This window comes from Rhinatrema bivittatum, chromosome 15 (genome assembly GCF_901001135.1).
Source record: "Rhinatrema bivittatum chromosome 15, aRhiBiv1.1, whole genome shotgun sequence".
Lineage (NCBI taxonomy): Eukaryota > Metazoa > Chordata > Amphibia > Gymnophiona > Rhinatrematidae > Rhinatrema > Rhinatrema bivittatum.
In genome coordinates, this window is record NC_042629.1 from 64,478,783 (window position 1) to 64,501,715 (window position 22,933).

The following is a 22,933-nucleotide window of genomic DNA, read 5'->3' on the forward strand; positions in this document are numbered from 1 at the left end:
ATAAATAGAATGCAAGACATTTCTTACAACGAGCCACCGGGTCATCTGCCACGGATGCGGCTGCTTTAGTACTGTAATTTGTAAAAAGAACACCAGAAATCTATAAATCTTATGTTATAACGAAGGCTCCATATATCTCCAAATTACTATGAATAATCAACCCTCCATTACAAAAAATAAAAGAATAAATTAAAAATGAGCTTTAAACTGACCCTGGAAAACTTGCATCATAAGACGACATTGCAGCATTTAATTCAGACACCTTTTACAGGACCATAAAAGTTGGTAACACCAAACAATTTCTTTGTCGGCATTTGTGCAGGGCACTCCAGTTGCTCTCATGATACCCTCACTTGGAGTATTGATTGACTCAAAGTTGTCTGTAGTTCTTTTTATTTCCAATACTATTCAAAAATCATTTTACTATCTTCAATACATTCGTCTTCATGCACTCCTCGATATTTGTGATCTGAAGATGCTTGTACACACTTTTATCCCTTCACAGCTTGATTATTTTAGTTTTCTGCTTTTGGGCTTGCCACCTCTTCAAGTCCTTCAGACTACATCAGCACCAAACATTGTTTACGGTCTGAAGTCTGCCCGTGTCACACCAATATGTCAGTCTCTCCACTGGCTTCCTATATCCTGTCGAATAAAGTTAAAAACTCTTCTTCTTAACATTCCACTCTTTATGGTCTGGATTTCCGCTTTCCCACTCAAAGCTTCTGGCTCCGTATCATCCCTCGGGGTCTCTGCATTCCTCTTAAAAGGGCCTCCCTCCAGCTCCCCTCTGCTATTGGACTACTAGTTGCTGATATTCCCTTGCGCTTTATTGTATGCAGATGGCTTCTAATGTTTTATTTTAACTTTTGCTCATATTATGTAGGTTTTATTGTGTAAACTGCCTGCATAACTTGTTTCACAAGTAGTATATAAAGTCCAATTAATGCTAATATTTTCACAATGTTTACAGAGACAGGATAGAGAATTACCAAACCTGGGATCAGTTCTATAGGTAATAGCAAAAAAAGATACGATGCACACCATGAGAACTGATCATCAACAGGCCGTATATGCTTTTACATTGCTTGCTTTTTTTTTTTAAAGTGAGAAAAGAACGAATGAAGCCTGAATTCAACACTGTCTGTCAAAATTGTTCTCTTTGCTGAAGATGACATGAATAAGAGGCGAGAAATTAGATTCACAGACTGAATTAAATCACTGAAGAAAAAAAAAAACATGTAACAATAAGCTGTTACAAATAAATGAGAATAATGCAGAAGGAAAACAGTGCAAAATGTGTCAGTCACTTCCTAGAGTAAACAATGAACCGTGTGGCTGATCGCATATGGTGCTTACTAAAAATTCTGTAATAAGGAGGCGCAGACAATTTGCACTGAAAGGGCATTTTAAAATCAAATCGTTAACACAGTTAATAGGCCCACCCTAGTTAGCTAAATAACCACCACCCACGAGATCATTTGAACAAAATGTGGAGCTGCAAATTATGCAAGCAGAGACAAAAAAAAAACAACAACAAAACACAGCCTGTGTTTCATAATCCATGTCCACTAAGCAGTTTTGAGAATTTCAAGAGAACTGTAGATCAGTGGAATATAAATGTATTAAATAAAGAGCTATTGCAAGGAGTAGGTACAAACAAACAGTTATTCCTCATAAAGATGCCATGATCTCCATCTCATTACGATTATTGTAGGAATAAAAATGTGCAGAAATAAGAGTCAAACAAGTCGTAGGTGATAGTCCATTAAAAAGTAAGTCCATACATCTGTGATGAGCTTTCAAGTGCAGAGCCCTCAAAAGTTAGTCGCAGATGTACTGAGTTAGTCTAATAATAAAAAGGTCTCACCTAACATTTTTTGGCCCTTATTTCTTCATATTCAAGTGAACTAACCTTGCAACCTCAATACTTTTATTAGAAGGCAACGAAACGTTAACTGCCTCAGATAAATTCCATAAAGTAAAATCAGCATATCATTACCATAACAAATATGGCCAAGATAACAGACTGCTATGAACTGCTGCAAATGCTCTGTTTTACAAAGGTTATTTTGATGGAAGACAGATGTCCTTGTTTAATTTTTCTAAACATATAAGTATGTTTAGAGAAATCAAATAATGGTATCAAAGTATACTGTTTTAATAATTCAGAAAATGACAGGAAAATGGCTCAACTACACTATTTTACACCGATCTTAAAAGGGCAATAATTAATGTAATAAATAAGTCACTTTATCTTCTATTCCACAAGAGCTACAAGACTCGATGGAAAAAAGATCCACCAAATACAAGTTTCACTGCTTTATTTCCTTAAAGTTAAGGATTTTCAACTCTAGTCCTTGAAAGGCTGCAAAAATAAGCCTGGTTTTCAGAGTAACCCAGTTCTGGGAACAAGTAACCTCATCTGAGGACGACTCATTGTCAATGACCTAAAAAACAGGCCCATTTACAGCTCTCAAGGACTGGAGCGGAGAATCCCTGCCTTAAGCTCTGGGCAATACGTCTTCAACATGCCCCTTTTCTACCCATTATGGTCTGTGCTGGGAGCAAAGAGATGGTGAAAATCAGATTCCACAAGCCACATTCACATTTTAAGGTAAACAAACCAACAAAAAAAAAGTTTATATAAAACGTGATACCTTTTCTTTTTACTAAACTAATATAATAGATCTGACTCTCAAAGCTAGTCAAGAAATGTATTTAATCCAAGAAAACGTTATCACCTTACGTAAGATTTTGTTTGTTGACTTATTTACATACAGTCAAGTGTACTAACATGACAACCAAGACATTTAAAAAAAAATGGAGAAAGATAAATTAATTTATAGATGAGTCAGACTTCTGCATAAAAGTATGTGAAACTGAGCATGAAAACTAAAGGAAGGCTTGTGTAGGGATGGGAAATAATTGTCTCCTTGGGTTTTGTTTTGTTTTTTAACTTGTGTCATTTGATGTTTATTTCATTCCAAATAAACATGAAATGAAAAACACCAAGGTGAAAAAAAAAACAAAAAACAAAACAAAGATCAGGCTCCCCCTTCCCCAACCAGCCCCACCCAAAAAAAAAAAAAATTATCCCTCTCAGCTTTCTCCTATTCCCCCACCCTCTCTGGACCCATTTTACCCCAATCCATGGGTCACAAGAACATGAAACTGGGCAGGAGTGATACCCAGTCACTCCCGCCCCACTGGGTCCCATTTCCAAAATGGCGCCAGCCAGCCCTGAGAGCCCCAGACGGGCAGAAGCTGTTGTGACGCACAGACGGGGTTAATTTAACTCTAAGGCGCTGGGGGGAGGAAAGAGGTTCGGGAAGCAGTGGGAAACCAGACAAGGGCTGCATTGCAAAAATAAAATAATGTTTTAAAAACCCCTAACTCAGTTTTTGGGGGTTTTTTTGACTTGACATGTAAATGAAAGTTTTGGTTTTTTTAATTCAAAATGAACGCACACCCCTACACTTTTCCCTTTGTCGTACACACTGATGGGCACAATTTGTTAAGATGATGTGTATCTCAGATGCTTGTGACATGGTGTCGGTGGCTGTTTGGATTATTGTGCGACCTTTGTGGTTGGAAATGAGAGGGAAGGGTGCTGGTGTTGGAGGAAGAATCCTGCATGCTCACATATCCAAGCTGACAAAATATCCAATAGGCAGTCATGTTCTACAGCTGGCAGATATTCTTGTTTATACTGACAAGGCTAACTAGGAAGACTGAACGGGCAGTTGGCCTTTTTCTGTCATTATTTACCCATTACTTCCGTATCATACTCTTTAAGGAGACACTCGATCCTTAAGGATCTTTAAAGAGACACTTGATCACCCATTACTTCCGTATTATATCCCTCCAATCTTGATTCAACGCCTCACATCCTTCCCTTCTACATACTCCTCCTTCCCTCCACCACTCAGCCAGATTCTCATTGCTACCCTATGCCTTGTGCCCCCGCTACAACTTATCCATTATGCAGCCGCATAATGATACTCCATTAAACGTATTTTGATGTTACGCCCACAGCCGCCCCAGTTGTTATTGCTCTATATATTATGTTATTCACTGATGAATCATTTCACTACTTGTTATTGTTGAATTGTTGACTTGTTCTATGTTTCAATGCTCAATGTTCTATGTTACGCCATAACCGCGACTGTTCTGTTTAATTGTAAACCGATATGATTTGATATTTTTGTTCAAGAATGTCGGTATAGAAAAATTCTAAATAAATACATTTACTACATTAGAGGTAGATAACTGCAATCCTCGAGTGCCAGAAGCTAGTCCGGTTTTCAAGGTATCCACACTGAATGTTCATGAGATACATTCGCATGCACTGCCTTTATTGTATGCAAAAGCCTACACGCATATTCTTTATGGATATCCTGAAAACACAAACTGCTTGCACTCAAGGACTGGAATTGCCTAGTCCTGTACAATGTCATATGTGTCACTATATTTATAAATAGGTACCTTGTGGAAATGACTCACATGGTTTAAAAAGGATAAGGAATAATCCTACCATAAAGAGAATTTGATTCCAAGATCAGATTAAAAATTGGAATTCATTGATGGATGTGGAGAAAGCTGAAAGCTGTTAGTGCAGCTGGATTTAAAAAGGGCTTGGACAAGTTTCTGGAAGAAAAGTCTATAAACCATTATTACAATGGACTTGGGGAAATCCTTGGGATAAGCAACATGGAATCTACTGACCTTTTGGGATCCTGCCAGGTACTTGTGACCTAGACTACCCAGTGTTAGAAATAGGATACTGGGTTTGATGGACCTCTGGTCTCACCCAGTATGGCAAATCTTATGTTTTTAGGTAATGGCATGATCACAACAAATGGCTTTGACTATCGGCACACTTGTAAAGTGAGATCCTTTAAGCCTACCTCATTACCAGAGCAACCATGCACATGGATCAACAATTTGATGAGATTTGTGCTGCTGATCTTGCATTGAAATACAAAACACTTGCACCACGTGTATCTCCAAAGACTATACCTTGGACAGGTGTGCAAAAGGAAACCCACCTACGGCGCTAGCCAGGGGCTCAACCATAGTGCTGCCACTGCTATGCAGAAGATCTCCAAGTCAAGCCTTGTGCACCCTGGGCCAGCTGTGGAGGCAGCGTTCACAACTCCCCAAGGAGAACATCTCATAGCCACATTCAGGGCCCAGGACCATCATTACAATGACCAGGCTAGGTACGTTGACAGGGGCCGAAAAGCGGAATATAAATCAAATAAAAAAATTCTTTGGGTAGTTACGAATGAAAGATCTTGGTAACAGGATCTCAGCCCTGGTTCCAAACCGAGTGGAATGTGCAAAGGAGCAGGAGGTAAGCACCAGGTGAGGAAAAAAAGGTGATTATATGGTAAATGGCTAAAAGTGTCCTCCACTTGAACAGATTTAGTAATGAACTTGACTTCGCAGATGCTACATATTGGGCTTCAAAAGACGTCATAAAAACGCTAAGAAAAATATTTTTTAAAACCCATCCTTATATCTGCCAGGCCAACATGGGATATTATATAATGGACAAAATGGTGCAAATTAACAAAACTTCACTCATTACAGAATAAAGTCTAGAAAAATAATTATTTCTATTGTCCCAGCAAGAGTCACCTTTTCTCCCTGGTTTTTATTTCACATCTTTTATATACTGAGACAGAAAAGGACTGAGCATCTGTGATTTTTTTATTTTGCAAGTTCAGTGTCTCACAAAAATCAATTTACCTCCAAACCGGTAGACCAAACTCAAACTCTTAAATAAAAAAAATACAAATATCCTTCAAATTGATTGAAAATAATTTGCTAAGAGTTTGGAAACTGCAGTTCTGGATTCTGATTCAAATCAGACACCATCAATAGTGACAGAGGTAAATGCTTTTTGGTTGCTGGTGTGTCTCTCAGTTTAGTTCACACTGGTCAGGTTTCCACATTACAAATAGTACCACAACCAGCAGTCTTAGCAGAAAAGCCAAGGATACTCCTTATCTAGAACTTCTTCCATTGCCCACACTGTACATGTCCCTCAAATCAATGAAGGATTTTAATGTAATCCATTTAGAAGCATTAACTAAACTAGAATGCTTGTTTTTTTAGGGGCAATAAAGTAGATTTTTAGTGACTATGCAATTAGTATAATTCATACTGTTTGTCACACTGTCTAGTCATGTTACCAAAAGCTATATTTTCTTGTTGGTGTTTACCAATATTAACTGTTAGCAAACTGGTTGATTTGGGGGTACTTTATGTACGCTAAACCCTGAGCTGGTTAATTTAAGATTGGCCAATGTAAGATCTTCAATATCCAACAGAACAAGGGCTTCCAATTCCAGTCCATCCAAGCTCTGGCTGCCCTGAAACATCAGTCTGGTTTTCATGGTAAGCCAGCTATGTGCTGTTCTTTATACCATATTTCACAAATACATCTGATGACTATTTAGCGTGGACATCCTGAAAGTCAGGCTGTCATTAAGAATCCCTGCCAGAGGGCATGGCTGAAGGCTGCTGCCAGGGTTAGGATATAATCGCCAAAAAATTCCATTTTCTCAAAATGAAGGACCTTCCTTTCTCTTAAGCAAGGGGAAAATGCACTTCTATTGCCTGTTACTGTATTCTGGCTTTCAATATGTTGCAGCCTTTTGTGCAAAACCAATTCCCTATTGTCTGCAGGATCTACACTCGCCTTGCTCTGCCCTTTTTCATAGCACTCAGGTTCTGTAAGGCCTCGGTTGCTCTGAACTCTGCATTCAGAGAAGGCCCTGCTGTATCCCGTTGTATAGGGGAGTTCAGAACCATGCACACTACAACAAAGGCCGACAAGGAGAAAAGAACACAAAAGTACAAGCTGGGAAGAAGAGACATTCAGTTGTTGATGTGAAGAAAAAACATATTTCTATTTATTTCCCCTCAAGGATACTAGCAGCAAAAAAATAAAAATTAAAAAAAAAATTATCTGTAATTTTGCTGTACAGGAAGTATCAAGACATGGCTATGCACTAGTTGCCAGATGTGATTTCTTCTATGATGAACTGATTTAGGAAAATGTGCACTGAGTATCTAAGCACAGTATATCATAAAAAAAAGAACAGAGATTTTGTGTGAACTTTAAGATTTGATAATGATAGTCAAATTCCTATTAACACCTGAATTCTTTTCACTGAGAAATAAACATCAAAACATTCTAAAGGATTTTATTTATTTATTTAAAAATATTTCTATACCGGACTTCATGAATGGTATTCATATCAGGCCGGTTTACATGGAACATGGGGATAAACCAAAGTAACCAAAATAAGAAGGTTGAAATAGCAAAGTTACAATATAACAGGTTAATTCATGCTCAAATAGGAGAGTGCTTAATTCAGGGGTGGCCAACTCCGGTCCTCGAGAGCCACAAACAGGCTTGGTTTTCAGGATATCCACAAGGAATATGCATGCGAGGGATTTGCATACAGTGGAGGCGGGGCATGCAAGCCTCTCTCATGCATATTCCTTGTGGATAACCTGACAACCCTGGTGGCCTGTGCGTGGCTCTCGAGGACTGGAGTTGGCCACCCCTGGCCTAATTCATTCCACTGATCTTGTTACTCCGTAAGGCTCTGTTTCCCAAAGGGGATAAGTGAAACCTAATGGTCAATCTAAGAAGAAAAGGCCAAGGTAACAAAAACAGCGTTGGAGCTTTGCTGTTCTTTGGGGTTTAATCTAGTAGAAGAGCAGAGGAGAGCACGCAGATCAGAAAAGGTGGCTGAGGAATTTCCCTGTTGATTAAAGACAGTTTCTCAAGATTTTCCCTGACAAACCTATATTAATCAAAACAGAGAAGAAGTTGGAAGCCGAAGCTTCATGAATAACTAATATCATGCGTCTTAGTTCTGGACCATGAATATGCTCTGTGATTCTATCTTGGAAATCTCAATAGTGTAAAATGTTTATGCGAGTCCAATAAAAGCTATCAAAAAGACGTTGTAGCATATTGAGTTTTGTAGACCACATAGGTCCATCCCTCACATGTATTGTAATAATCATTTGATTAACCTTATTTTGGTCCACCAGATGTTATCACAGCCTATTAAGGTTTCATTTTTCTCCAAGGTCAACAACATTACCAGGATTCTGCAGTACAAGATGCTGCTTCTTAGGCTCAGCTTGGTCCAAGATGATATTTTTAGAAAAAGTTGGAGTCAATTCTCAACCAAATCAACTTTCTACCTTAGAAAACATTCACCTCTATAATATACTTCCCTAGGACTCCAACAGATTCTTTAGCGATTATAGGGGTAGATCTTAAAAAAATACGCGATCGCCTACTTTTGTTCGCGCACCAGGCACGAACAAAAGTACGCTGAATTCTATAAGATATGCGTGTAGCCGCGTGTATCTTATAAAATCCGGGGTCGGCGCGCGCAAGGGGGTGCACATTTGTGCAACCTGCGCGCACGGAGCCCAGCACATGCTGCCTGTTCTCTCCAAGGCCGCTCCAATTTCGGAGTGGCCTCGGAGGGAACTTTCCTTCACCCTCCCCCCACCTTCCCCTCCCTTCCCCTACCTAACCCCCCCCCCCCATCTAAACCCCCCCCCCCTACCTGTGTTGGCAAAGTTACGCCTGCTTTCAGCAGGCGTAACTTTGCACGCGTCGGCCGGCAGCCCCGCTCTGGGTTCCGGGGGCTGGTCCGGAAGCCTCGACCACACCCCCGGGCCGGCGCCATGCCCCCGAAACGCAGCGGCACGCCCCCGAAACGCCGCATCGTTTCGGGAACGCCCCCGACATGCCCCCTCCCCTTTTCCAAAGCCCCGGGACTTATGCGCATCCCGGGGCTTTACGCGCGCCGGCGGCCTATGCAAAATAGGCGCGCGAGGGCCCTGCGCGCGTAAATCCAGAAGGATTTACGCGAGCAGGCCTTATAAAATCCGCCCCATAGTGTTCACTTATAGTAATAATCACTTACCACATGAAGTTTAAAAAAGTTCCAATTTAATTATTTTATATAAATGTAATACTACAAAAGTATAAATTGGGTTTTTGATGTTACTACAAGGCTAGCCCACTAAACAGCACACCCTTTAAAGCAATAATACTCTCATTCTTTAACCAATCTCCTCTCTGTATTCCCCATCAAGTCTACTTAATCGATCACAGATATTTTAATTCTCTACATTTTTATAATCCAAATGAGGGGGTGCACAAGATATAATAGCGCCAAACACTCTATGATGAAATAGCTCCATCTCTGAAGCCTCTTTAGTTCTGTATGCCGTATTCATAGTCTGGCTGCAACAGAACACCATCAGTACACGTTTCTGATACTGATCACCCCAATGTATCTGCAGCTGTGGAAGCACCAGAATAAAAAGGACTTAAAAAAAACAAAACACTTCACACACATTTCTCTTAAGAAATTAAATAAAATGTTCATGAAGATAAACCCCCTTCTGAATCTGGTTGCATAATATAAATGTAAGAAAATCACAAACTGGTCATACTTAATATCTAAGCCACTACCCCAGAAATAGTACAGTATTAATACAAATAAAGGTAGACTCATTCAAAAGCATCTCTACACATACTAAAATTAACTCTGCAAATATTAAAATTTCCCTTTCATGTCTCTTCCTACCAGGTAGCAAAAAGATGAGATCACTTTTATATTCCCTCACTTAACCGACCAGCAAAGACAGTAGGAAGCTTAGTTTACATTTTTCTTTTCTCTGCTCATGTCGTCATTGGATGATTCATTACCAACCCACAGTTCTGTGTGATAAGTGGACAAAACGCAGCATGACCTTCTGCATTCTTTCATTAAGTTTTCCAACCAATGAAATAAAAGTGTTGATTCTAATCCAGAGTATCTAAGCCCTGAAAAGTCACACAGAGGACAAGCAAAAAATCTAAACATACCATTTTTCAATAACTGACTTTTACCAATGATATAGAGATGCTTTAAGCAAGACATTCTTTGATACCTTAACAACTAAAAGTTTTCAAGACTTGAAATGGAAAATCCTGAGGTAAATGAAATGAGGGTTTGCTTCTTTTGACAGACAGATGCATAACTGCTTAATTAAAAAGGTAATATTGAGATAACTTAGTTTATTTGAATTTCTTGACCGCTTTATCACGCAGTATGAGTGGAAAGCAAATGGCTTTTTTTCAACAAAAGCCAATGGAATTCTGTGTGTATGCCAGGGGTTGACAGTTCCTGGGTGCTGGGTCACCCAAGCACCTAAAAATTGGTGCCCAGCACTTGCCATTGGTCTGAGAGCAGCTACTGCAGTTGTATCCAAGGAGGAGCCAGACCAGAACATCGACTTCCACAGGCTCAGGGGAGGAGATACTGCTGCTATGGTTGGGCCTCAACACCCAGGAGGAGCCACCACTGCTGACAGAACCAAAAGAGAAACTAGAAGACAAAAAAAAAAAAAATACAACAAAAAAAATATAAAAATTGAAAAAAATAAAAATTTAAACTACAGATAAGAAAGACCAAAAGGCAATAAAACATCCAAACCTGAAAAAACGAGCATAAAAAAAATAAAATAAAAATTTTGCCCTAGCTCCTAAAAACATTTTGGCTGGTGCACAAGTTTAAAGTATCCATACTCTGAGATCACTGAAGGTATGTTGACTTTGAGTACAGTGAGATGTAAGAGGAGCTGTCATTCGACCTGTGGAAATGCATGATCGATGTTCGATCAAACGGGTCTTAAGTGCCCGTTGTGTTTTGCCAATGTATAGGAGATTACAAGGACATTGTATGATGTAAATTACCCCTGTAGAGGTAGAGTATGCATACTTGAACAACTTTCTCCCAATTGGAGAGGTGGGGATTTCAACACTCGATTATTGCGTGCAGAACAGCGGTGGATTCATCGCCTTGGCACAGTGGAACCTCAAGGATTGAATTCATCTTTAGAACTTCAAGTGTTTCTGTGAGCAGATGGCTATTTAACACCTTAAATCAATTTTGTATATAAGTTCATCGAGGTAACGTTTGTTCATTGACACAAGCGTCAAAATGATGTGGATCTGTAACCATGGTAACATCTTGACAGTGATGCACACAACGTTGTGACGTCATTACGCGCACAAAGCGCGGGCTTTTTTAAAGGTAAAGAGTTTGACGGCGTCCTCTGTCCCGTTTTCATTGAAACAGCGCTTGAGACATGCGGGTCCAGTATGAAGGTTTGCATTGCTGTGTCACTTTAAGTTAAGTACATTAACACGCTGAATTTTTGGTTAAAATATTGAATTTATGTTTTTTGATTTATCAGCACCTTCTTTAACCATTTACCTATAAATCACTCCTGAAGAAGCGATAAACTTATCGCGAAACTCCGGCCGTTGTCAGGGGATCTAGTCTTCAATTTGATCTTCGGGGAACAGATGCTATTGAACATTCTTATAACCTGCTAAATTTGAGAACTTTAAATCTGAATACCCTTGATATACAACAACGAACAACTCACCGCAAATGACGAGTGGTCCGGACGGCAAGTGATTACCACTGCCGTTGTCTGGCTTGCTGATGCGGTATCAACATTTTTTTGAATACATTAGTGAACATCACAGCATTGAAATTTGGTCTACTTTGTCTTTTTGTTGCGTGGCTTTTTGATTCACAAGACTAGAGCTTGGGTTCTTTGTTTTGCTTGTCTATAATAATCCATGCCATGGCTGGGGCGGGGAGTTATACAACAGTGATGAGAACCTTCAGTTACAAAGATGTGACCTATCAGGGCATCCACAAACCCTGTGGGGTACACTACAGCTTAAAATGAAGGTGCAAACAACAAAACATAAAAACAAACAAACAAAAAAAAACCCAGCAATTGGAATGAGCAAGTGAAAAGGCTAGAATAGTGCAGCCCTAGGACCAGGGATCTGCCCAGGACTATTTGTCCTTGCCCTCTTATAATTCCCATGAAATATGGGCAATTGACAGCTTTCAAAAGTTACTGCAGGCTTCAATATTAAAAAGAAAAAATAAATAGAAAATAAAATTGCCGGATCCCTTTTTTCAAAAGCTAGTAAAAAAAAGTACATTACTTACCACAGGGCACAGCGCACTGCTGGCAATTATGAATGAAGTGCCCAGTGTTTCCTGCTCTGGCAGCGGTGTATCGTATCGTCACTGGTGGCGGCAGCAGCAGCTGTGCCTGCTGCTATAATGTTTTCATGGACCCCATCCAAGGCTCGAGAAGGAAAAAAAAGGCTGGCAGTTGCCAAATATGAGAAACAGAGAACTCAAGAAACTCTGCTATAAGCTGTGAAGACTAAATCAATACAACTTGTGTCGCGCTGTGCTCTTTTTTTTTTGCCTATAATGATATGGAATTTCCATCCGGTGCAGGCAAAACCAGGTAAGCACACCTGTCTTTTTAGAAGTGAAAGAAGCTCTGTGTGTATTTCTTTGCCGTGGTATATTTGATGCCGGCATTGCTATGAAAGGATTTCTTAGGCCCCGGGAAAGAGCAATACCCCTGGAAATCAACGTGGAAAGGAATGGCGGCGGAATAAGGAAAAGCAAGAGAGAGAGTTTGCCTGGTTCACAGTTCCCAGCCCTCCTGAAGGACTTGCAACTCCTTCCTTGCAAACAAATGGGCCGTTCCTTCCTTTTCTTCCTTCCAAGTGTTCCCCCTTTGTTTCAGTGCACTTCAACGGGAGATAAAAAACTGGCTCCCAAAACTTTCTATCAAAAGCATTGGGGGTCGATTTTAAAAGAAGCGCGCGGTTCCTGGCACACACACGCGGCTATTTTATCACACGCGAGCGTCGGCGCGTGCACGTTATAAAATATGGTTCCCGCGAGCACGTGCGTGCCGGATTTTAAAATCCGCGTGTGCTGGGGGGGGGGGGGGGGATTTTATAAACCAACGCGCAGAGACGCGAGTAGGCCTTCCCAGTTCCCCTATCTAATCTTCCTACCTTTTTCCCTCTCCTCTCCGACCCCTACCTATCCTAGAATTTTTTTTTTTTAAACTTACCTGCTCCTCCAAGCTGGTTTAACTTACGCGCGCTGGCCGGCTGCCGGCATGCGCTTCCCAAAGACAGGGCCTGCCCAGACCCCCACCCTTTTTTGATGGCCCGGCACTTCTGGGTGTATCATGGGGGGTCACGCGTGTGGCCGGGCCCTTTCGAAAATGTGCTCGGCGCACGTAACCCCCGGATTTTACACGCACAGGCCATCGAAAAGTCGGGCTATTATGCGTAATATGCTCCTCTCCAACACACAAGCCTGGAGCCACCCTTTCATGGTCTGCTCCACTAATCTGCTTTTCAAGAATTTACTTCCCCCATCCGTTTGTACTTTCAACCACTTTTCAAAAATAAAATTTTGGGGAAAACGTTTACCACGACATTGCAAATTCAAAGTTCTACTGGGATTTAATCACCCGCCTTTCCAAATACACAATTCACTCAAAGCAGGTTTACAACAACTTAGAACAGCAGCACGTAAAGGGAGGTCAGAGTCAGCTTTACAATAAGAAAGCGTATCACAGTACTCGAACAGGGTACCCATGATGAAGCAACAGTTATATCTCATGAGACATCAAGTAGAAACTGAATAAAAAAAACAAGTACAATTTGTCAAATATATCTTCAGTGACCATGTATTGTAAGGGGTGCATATCTGTTTCCGCATTTTCAAACATTTTTCAGGATTAGGTAGTTCTGGGGTGACCACCAGAACAGGACGCTTATGCTGGGGGAATCAAGTTAGGCACAGAGAGCCTTTTGCTTTTGCAGGATGCAGCAAGGAAATACTTTAGTTAAGGAAGAACATAAAAGCCTTAGGTGCTTTCCTGCTGTTCTGCAGGTTTATTGCCTCTGAAAACAGAATTAGATCATGAAATATGGTGAAAGGATTTTTCTGCCTAAATGTGCCTTTAGGTTTCCGCAGTTTACCCTAAATTGGAAGTGTCTCATGGAATATGAAATTATGTATTGCTGTACGCCTTGGCAGATCAACTCTGGCATTCACTGTGACAAAAAGGGGAATTTTTTAAGGATTCTTGAAAATGGGCTTTGCAATGACAGAAGAATCAAGATATCAAAAGATGAAAATAACTGTAGTTAAATCTATAAATGCAAAACAGAAATGTTCTGAATTTTTAAGGTCAGAACTCTAATAAGCAACTCGGAAGTTTTGATGCACGTTATACATTCCAATATTTATTTATTTATTTATTTTTCTATACCGATCTTCTTGCATGGGATACAAATCAAACCGGTTTACAGTGAAACTATAACCTCGCATGAAAGCGTTACATAGAACATGAAACATTGAATAAACTTTGAATAAAACATTAGGAATATAGAACATTAGATAACATTAAATTAAATTAAGCATAATATAGTATTAGACAATGGATAGCATTGAGCAGTTGGGGCTAGATTGGGCCAAATAAAGCAGATGCAGAAAGAACGAAATACATAGTACTTGCTAAGTGAGGTGCAGTAATATAGAGCAGGACTTGAAGAGATGTGTGAAACTGATCAAGAAAGGTTGATGAGAGCCTTGCTTAAAAACTTAAGAACTGAATATACTACTTGCTGGATACCATAAAAGCTGTACTTGCTGAATGGCATAAAAGTTATATATACTACCATGTCAAACAGTAATGATTAACCTTTTGCTATATAGGGCTCTATTTGTTATGGAATTTGGCCAACATCAGAGCACTTCAACCATGCTATGTGAATAATTTTGCAGCAACTAACGGCAGGAAAAAAAAAAAAGTTGTTCATGTTACTGTGCCCTAATATACTGAATAGGGAACAGGAAGGATTTTCTCTTTACAATGCTTCTCAGCATTAAATGTTTAAAAGGTTTGAGCCTATGAATAATGTCTTTTTAAGCTTTCTACTGTTAACTCTACAGTTTCACCCAAAACAGTCTGTATACTTTCTACTCACAGACAGCAACCAATAGTATTGGCCTATGCTACTGTACTGTTTTTAACAGTTAAAAACCTCTCCACGACCAAAAACATTGTCAACTACAGGGTTTCCTGGTAATAAGGTTAATTCTCCTCTCTAATTTCCATAAGCATACATTTTAAGAGTCATTAATTTTCCCAAATGAACTACAGTAAAATAATTCTAATCATTTTTTCCTATAAAACAGGGAATCTATTAAATCTTCCACTGCGCTGCATTTTGAACCACGCCAGTTTTCACTATGAGCTCATGGGTTATACCTTTATAGCAAGAATGGAAAACCTTACTGGTCCCCCTTCAGGATATCCCTAATGAAAATGTATGTACAGTCATCGGGGATATCCTAGCAACCCAACCGGTGTGCGGTACTCAAAGATCTGAGCAGATCCATCTCCACCCCCACTCCCAGTTTAACATATTTAAAAAAAAATTTAAAAAAATTGATGGCATAAGACCGTAGGTCTGGCTGAAGTGCACAGCAACTGCAGTTATTTTAATAGTTATTTCAGAACACTGGAGGAGGAGTGGAACCTTAAGTTTTCCATTAAAACAAGAGGGCAGTAAAATTGGTTTCCTCACAAATTAAAAAAATATGCCAAGCAGTTAAAATGTGCATGTTTTCAATTTAGATTTTTTTTTTCCACTGAACTCACAAGGAGTGTTTAAAGGCTCACAGTGCAAGGCAACTTGACCCATGGCAGCCTTTTCTCCAAAATCACTTAGGCACACCTGTAAAAGTGGGAAGTTTATAGCTATACTTTTACAGGCATGTATAGCAATACAGCCCAACAGGGCTTAAAAAAAAAACCATTGGAATTAGTTCAAACTGCTGTCAACTGAAGCCTTAAAATATCATCTAAGCTCAACACCATCAGCTGCTTTTCCAGAGAATATTCAAGGTAATTACAGATCAAGCCAAACAATGCAACCAGAAATATTTCCAATCCACGCTGAAACCGAGCACCACATTTACTACAGATCACAGTTATAAAAAGGCATAAAGAATAACGTAATGCTTGTCTGACTAGTACTGACTGTACTCCAAACTGTTATGCAACACTGAGGATGCATCACAAAGTGATTTCCCACTGCAGCATTACACAGCAAACATTTGAAAAGCAAAGGGAATTTCACAGAAGAAAAAAAACAAAACAAAACATGAAACTAGGTTCTTTTGTAATACAACAGCACAGATGTCCAGCTTATTGGAAAACTATAATATTATAGTTTTTTTGTCTGGTACCACATTGCTTTCTCTAAATATAAAATGTATAAGTATATAGTAATAATTGTCTATTTTATTTTAAGAGCTTCCACTTTGGAATCAACACAAACTCAAAGCCATTTTAAAAAATTGATATTCAGAGGTTAAACATACGATGTCATTGCAATTAAACTATATCATATAGTTCTATTAATCTTAGCCATTATTTGTCCCCTGTGGAATCTGCAGAGTGTTCTCCGAATTCCAAAATGGATTATTTATTCACTGCCTCTTGTCCCAGTCTAGTCGAGTTCACTTTAATTGCACGGCCAACCGCTTTACTTCAGCGATGAGATTTCATATGCTATGAAATAATTTCATGTGCTCTATTTGATATTTACTTTTTGCCCTGGGCACCACTGAGCCCAAACTCCAACCATCACCTTTGTCCCTCCTCTTCCCAAGATATCAGAATACACTTCATGGCCTAGTAGATGAAGAATGCAGGTCTCTATAGACACCTGTAGGTGCAAATCCAGAACACGTGAGTTTTACAGCAACTGCTCTCCAGAATTTATTCACCGTCAGCTCAATTTTGTAAATGATGCTACACCATTTTATTATATTTGCTTCATCTACTGTTTGTAAGTCTTGTCATTTTATACGGCTTTTCGGTGGTGTACTACTACACTCTGTGAATTAAGCAACATTTGTTTACCGTAAACTGTGTTTTCCATAGACAGCAGGGGAAAAAAAAAAAAAAAGAGTATTGAATTCTGAAGACAGCCAACTCTAGGCTCCAACGTTTATGGTCTGGGGTATTGATACACTGACATTAGGGATAAAGCTTCTGTCGAAAAGCAAAGAACGTTAAAGCAGTAATGTCAGAATTATCAGGAAGGCTGCTCACCAAGTGAAAATATTGCAATAATATTGCTATGGGTTTGACAGCTGCTTGGTCTTGCTTTTAAGTATACTATCCTTAATATAAGACATGGGGGGTAACCTGTACAGAGCAGCAGTTACTGCTCTTGGCGGACACTTGGGGGTAACCTGCATGGCGCAACAGTTGATGCCATGGGCAGCTTGCTGGGCAGACTGGATGGACCACTTGATCTTTTTCTGCAGACAATACTATGTTACTTTGAATTAGCCACGACATGTGGGCAATTGTCATCTAGTGGCACCAATCAGACCTCTCAGCTAGCAGGAGCTTTTGCTTTACTGAGCATGTACAGAAATTCCTGCTCAGGCGTTTCCTTGTGAGTTTCCTCAGTCAATCTGAGAGCTAATTCTAGCTAGGTAGTTGACTCTCCAGGGCGGCGGGCAGGTATTTAGCATGGCTAACTCCTCCCATCTATAGAAAAAAAACCCACATTTACTGTAAGCAAACTTGGTTTTTCCATTGATAAGCAGGGCTGAATTAGCCATGAGATACGGGGGAAGTACTAGCCAATTAGGCAATGTCCATTTGGCCACTGCTATGCCTAATTGGTTAGGATCATAAGAGACAAAGAGCTGGGAAGCTTGGCTATGTGGCAGAGTTCTTCTGTAATAAGCCAAGGCCCTCCTTCAGTCTAAGCCAAGGTGTGGAAAGCTTTTTCATTTTCATGTGCATGCAGCCTTGGAAAGAATGTAGGGGGTACAATGGCTTGATGAACATAGAAAGCCAATACTGCTTTTGGTAAGAATTGAGTGGGTGCAGAGCGCCACCCTATTTGTGGAAGGACAGCACAAAGGGAGAGTAATGAACCAGAGCTTGTTCAAGGACCCTCCCTGGTTGATGTTACTGCCACCAAGAACAGTACTTTCATGTCAGGAATTTGAGAAGCTGGTTTCAATGGCTCAAACAGCAGTTTCATGAGTTCTACAAGGACCACATTTAGATCCTAAGGTACAGGAGGTTTTGCCTGAAAGTTGGACACTAACGGACGAACGGAGATAGCTGCTTATCATACTCAAATGGAGAGCAAGTTCATTGCCACTGACATGTACTCTCATTGATAAAGTGCAGAGTCCCAAAGCAGGCAGAAAAAAAACAAGCAGTTAAGCAAGTTTTTTGAGACCGCATGAGAATGGGTGCAAGGAATTTTGTTGATAGCAGGTGGAACATCTCCTAGTTGATGGCAAACAATCAGCAGGCAGGTTTGAAGAGTCCTCAATGAAGCCCTGCTTAACTCCAGACAGATACTGCACTGTAGAGTGCACCACTTGCTCACTATTTTTAGAACGCCTAGTATTATAGCGCACCCTCCAGAGACTACTGCTAAAAATCATGCCCTTTCTATCCATTTATTTAAACTGAAAATTTAGGTTCCTCACAAAAACTAATGCATTATGCAAGAAAGGTCGGGGCAGGCAACTTCCACTGCCCGTGGATACCAATCCACTTGGGATTTCAGGATATCCCTAATAGAATACAGAAAGGTATGTTCTAAGACAGAAACTATACAAGTCTAGAAGCTAGGAGTTCTCCTTTATCGTATGGCCTCTTTAATGTCCCCTGACTTATTCCTGGAACTCTGCACCACCATTAAAATTTAGAGAGCGATGAGTATAGTAATTTTTAAAAAGCTCTCTTGTAACAAAATATTGGTAGTTTCCGCACCGACCTGAAAGCACAACACAAAATCTAGCTAACGGTATCGTTACAATCTGATTAAAAAAGGAAATGCTGCACAGTTGTCATCACAACTGGAGATTTTCTGACGTGTGCAAGTTCCTTCTATTTGCTGCACTGTGTATCTTGCTGTTGCTCTCTCTGTGGTTGTTTTAACGACATGGTAAGTTTTCATTAATTTACGGAAATGTGTGTAAAAGACCTTGGCAATTGCTTGACGCAACAGGTGCATGATGAACTGTATTCAAGGTTGCCTACCTGTCCACACTGCCCGAGGTAACTGAAGGACTACTGTCTGTACCCCATTTCACAGCTGAAAAATTTTCAGTGACAATTGAAAAGAAGGTTATTATGCGTCCAGCACAGCCAGGGGAACCAAGCTAGGGACTTCTCATGCTCCCTCCAGTTCTTGTTGGAGCAGCTGAAGATTATGTATGAACATTGGATGTGCTTCTGGAACATTGGTTTATACTGTCACCAGGCTTTATAACAGACTGCAAACCCAGGAGCATTGCTTAAAATCCACAATCCAATTTTTCAGCCCATTCTGAAGATATAGCAGCATGACATGAGACAGAATGTTTCCCTGGACAGACTTCACCTCTTTGCTCTATTTTGTGACCGAGTGCCATGCATGCATTCACCAATGATAAAGTAGCAGCATCGTTTCACTGGTCCATCTAACGCATGTTCCATCAATATCACATGCCCAAACGTACCATCTACTTACCAGCCCTATGCCATGAGAACTGCAAATGAAAACTATTTATATCCCTGAAAAAAATACACATTGAAAACTTTTTCCCAGAGATTTGTTTACTCTGGCACTTTACAATCAAGTGATTTCTTCCTTGCTTTACAAGACAACATAAAACAGAACAGGCTAAAATTGCCTGCAAAAAAAGCATTTACAAGCTCGTAAGTCTCCAACTGGAGATGCTTTACATGCCCCGCAGCCCAAAGGGCACATATCAATCCACTTGAACTGCAGTATCTGAAACCAATGGTCTTCTACAGCATGTGTCAACCTTCCCAGTGCTGGTCCACTTGGGCTCAGTGGCTGAAAAATGGAGCACACGCTGCTTCCTTCCACCCTCACCCCCCACCACCAGTATTCAAGATATGCGCCAGCTAACTCAGGACACATAGCTCAACGCCGCTGGTATCACAACAGCTACACACAACAGCACCATGAAGATTTTCTGACAGGTAAAAGAGAGAGATTTATGACAAATCACTTGCTGCCAAAACAAGATCATTGCAGCTTTTATTTGTGGGGGAGGGGGGGGGGAGCATACCCCGCTAAGATCCTATGTTAAGAAGCCACATGATTCAGTCTGTCCCCTCCAGGTTCTCGATGGTGTTATAACCCAAATCAATACCAAGAAATTAATCATGGGGGGTAATGATGCTCAAGGAAGGAATACAATAAAGACCTTTCCCCTCGCTATTAAATACAAAAAAACAAATCCATCCACCACCAAGTTCAGTGCTTCATTCACATCCGAAGGACAGAAAATGAGACAGTTTCCCCAGTGGAAGTGGGGGAGACCGAAACAGTGTTTAAATTCAGGAAAACATGGGATAAATACAGGGAATCTCTAAGGAAGCGATGAGAATTATAAGGTAATGCTAAATTAACTGGATGCATGGGTAGACTGGATGGGCCATACAGTCTTTTTCTGCCCTCATGCTTCTATGTTTCTAAATGCATACATATGAAGGATATAAGAATGCATTTAGAAAAGTTTTCAGAGCACTAAAAAGCTTCCAATAGCAAAAAATGACAGCTAATGAATCATTTTTAAACCTCATGCTAACAAGAGAAAAACACTGACAGTTAAACACACACACACACAAAAAAGACCCAAACAAAAACCTCACAGATGCCTGTTGTTATTTCAAAACAAATGAAGCAATTTGCAGACTGTTTGTAAACCTCTCTCACAGGGCTCCAACACTTATATTCTACCTGAAAAATGTAATGCTAGGTTTCTCACCAATATTTATAATCAGTGAACAGCTATTTCCACAGTAACATCAATGACCACTGCTGGAGCATATGCTATAACCTAGACCAGATTTACAAAAAACAAAAAGGCTGCTATTGATGATGTACAAGGTAGTAACATCAGTAGTCCATCAGTAGCAGAAAAGGCATTACAGGGGTATTTTAAAGTTAGTTAAAAGAAACAAAAAAAGCAGCAGGAAAGTGCCTGCACTAATGAAAATGAATGCCTAGCCATAGAAACTTTCAGAAATTAAAAAAAAAAAGTTTCCTCATGCATTTCTTTAACATTACTTTATTTCTATTTTAAATCACATTCTTTTAAGTCAAACAAAACCTTTTTTTTTTAGTATTTGCTTCCAAACACCTGTGTATTACCCATGTAAAAGTATCTAACACAGGACTGCTATTGGCCTGTAAATTTGAAACAAGGGTTCTAAGCAGAATGCTCTCAACAAGGAAAATGATAAGATTAGCATTCTTTGAATCCCATCATAAATACTTTTGTAAGAGGAGTATGTGGTACTACAATCTTTGATATTTTAAATGAATGAAACAAAGCTGTAGTCCAGCTACCTACAATTCCTATGGTTATCAGCAATTTAAGATAAATTTCTATTAAAAAACAGCAAACCAAACAGTATAGTCACTGATCAGTCTGTGAGACTAAAGAATTAAAACAATTTATCAGAACAAATATTAGCAACACTATAATTCAGGACAAAATTATGCTATCTGCCAAAACCCAGCATTAAGAAAGTATGCATTAAACAGCAGGACTATAAACGCATTAATTACAATTGTAGCATGGCTGCTTTGTTACCAAATTACAGAGCTGTGTCTTAGACCCTTGTGATACTGTCAGCACAATGGGACGATTCTGCAACCCATTTCAACCTGAAACTGCTAATGTTTAGGTTAGGTTAAGCATTTGTTTATTCTTCTCAACAGAAAGCTGAATTAAGAAATTAGAAAAAAAAGATGGCAATGGTAAACACTAGCTAAGAATGTTTTATAATCAGAAAAGACTACAATTGAATTTGATACTAATGTGTGCTCTGTTTGCAAATACAGTCCTTGTTTTTAGTTTCGGTAGCTTTAGCAAGCAGAAACGACAGTCTACATGTTAACTACAAGCTTCCTAGTAGAGGTGTTATGTTTGCAACTCATTGAGACCCAACACAATTTTCAGGATTAGGTCCCCCATCCACTGCAAAACTTAAGATTTCTATTTTCGGTTCTCGCCACTGTGACTGTAACGCAGCTGCCCACTTCAAATCCATGTGAAAAATGCCATTTCACGGCAAGGCTTCATTTGCTCTCTGACACTGCCATTAAGACATTTATACCAGCACAATATCTCAGTCCTGGTGCACAATTCACCATTTTCCCCTCAAAACACAAACACACAAAATCCTCTGTGCGTTTTAAGAAGTGAAAGGAATGTAAAGCTCAGGGCTATGCAGCAGCATTGCATAAGCTTACAAATCGTTGTTAGTCAACATTAAATCAGCAAGTGCAGCCAGCTGGTCCGAGACAGGGCTGCCGGTACGTGTTTACTCATACTGGGAGCGGGGAAAGGCAGCTCGGCGCAGGGCGAAGACGTGTCCGATCGTTTGCATTTGAAAGAGAATATTGGATCGCAGCTTAGCGTTACAAGGAAAGGCTGAAAACTGTTGCACTTCCCATGTTCTTAGCATGATAAGGAACCGTATGCAGGGCAGGCTGCGCAGGGACTCAAACTTTGCAGAAGGACTGATTCGGATAAACATAACCCCCGCCCCCCCCCCCAAAAAAGAGAGATTCGCTAATACAACTATCCAACTTTTTTTTTTATATGTATATATTAAGGCTTATTCTGTATTGAGCATGCGATGGAAACAGATTGCAGGTTCACTTAAGTCTAAAGGCAGAAACGCAAATATAAACTTTTAAACTACTGTATTGTGATATTGTGAATGGTCAACATCACCACCACCCCCTCCCCCCCTGTTTTCAAAGCCCACGGCAATTAGTCTAATACCTTAATTATGACAATCACCATTTCTGGGGAGGACTTTGTACACGTTTGCTCTATGCATTTTTTTTTCTTATTACTTCTCACCCTTTAATGGGGGGGGGGGTCAGGGTCTT

The 22,933-nt window shown here is 39.9% G+C and overlaps 1 protein-coding gene across 6 annotated transcripts in view; it reads right to left on the minus strand.

Moving 5' to 3' along the window:
• Nucleotides 1–22,933, minus strand: part of KAZN (kazrin, periplakin interacting protein) — a 663,662-nt gene that overhangs the window by 363,403 nt on the left and 277,326 nt on the right. The window lies entirely within an intron of this gene.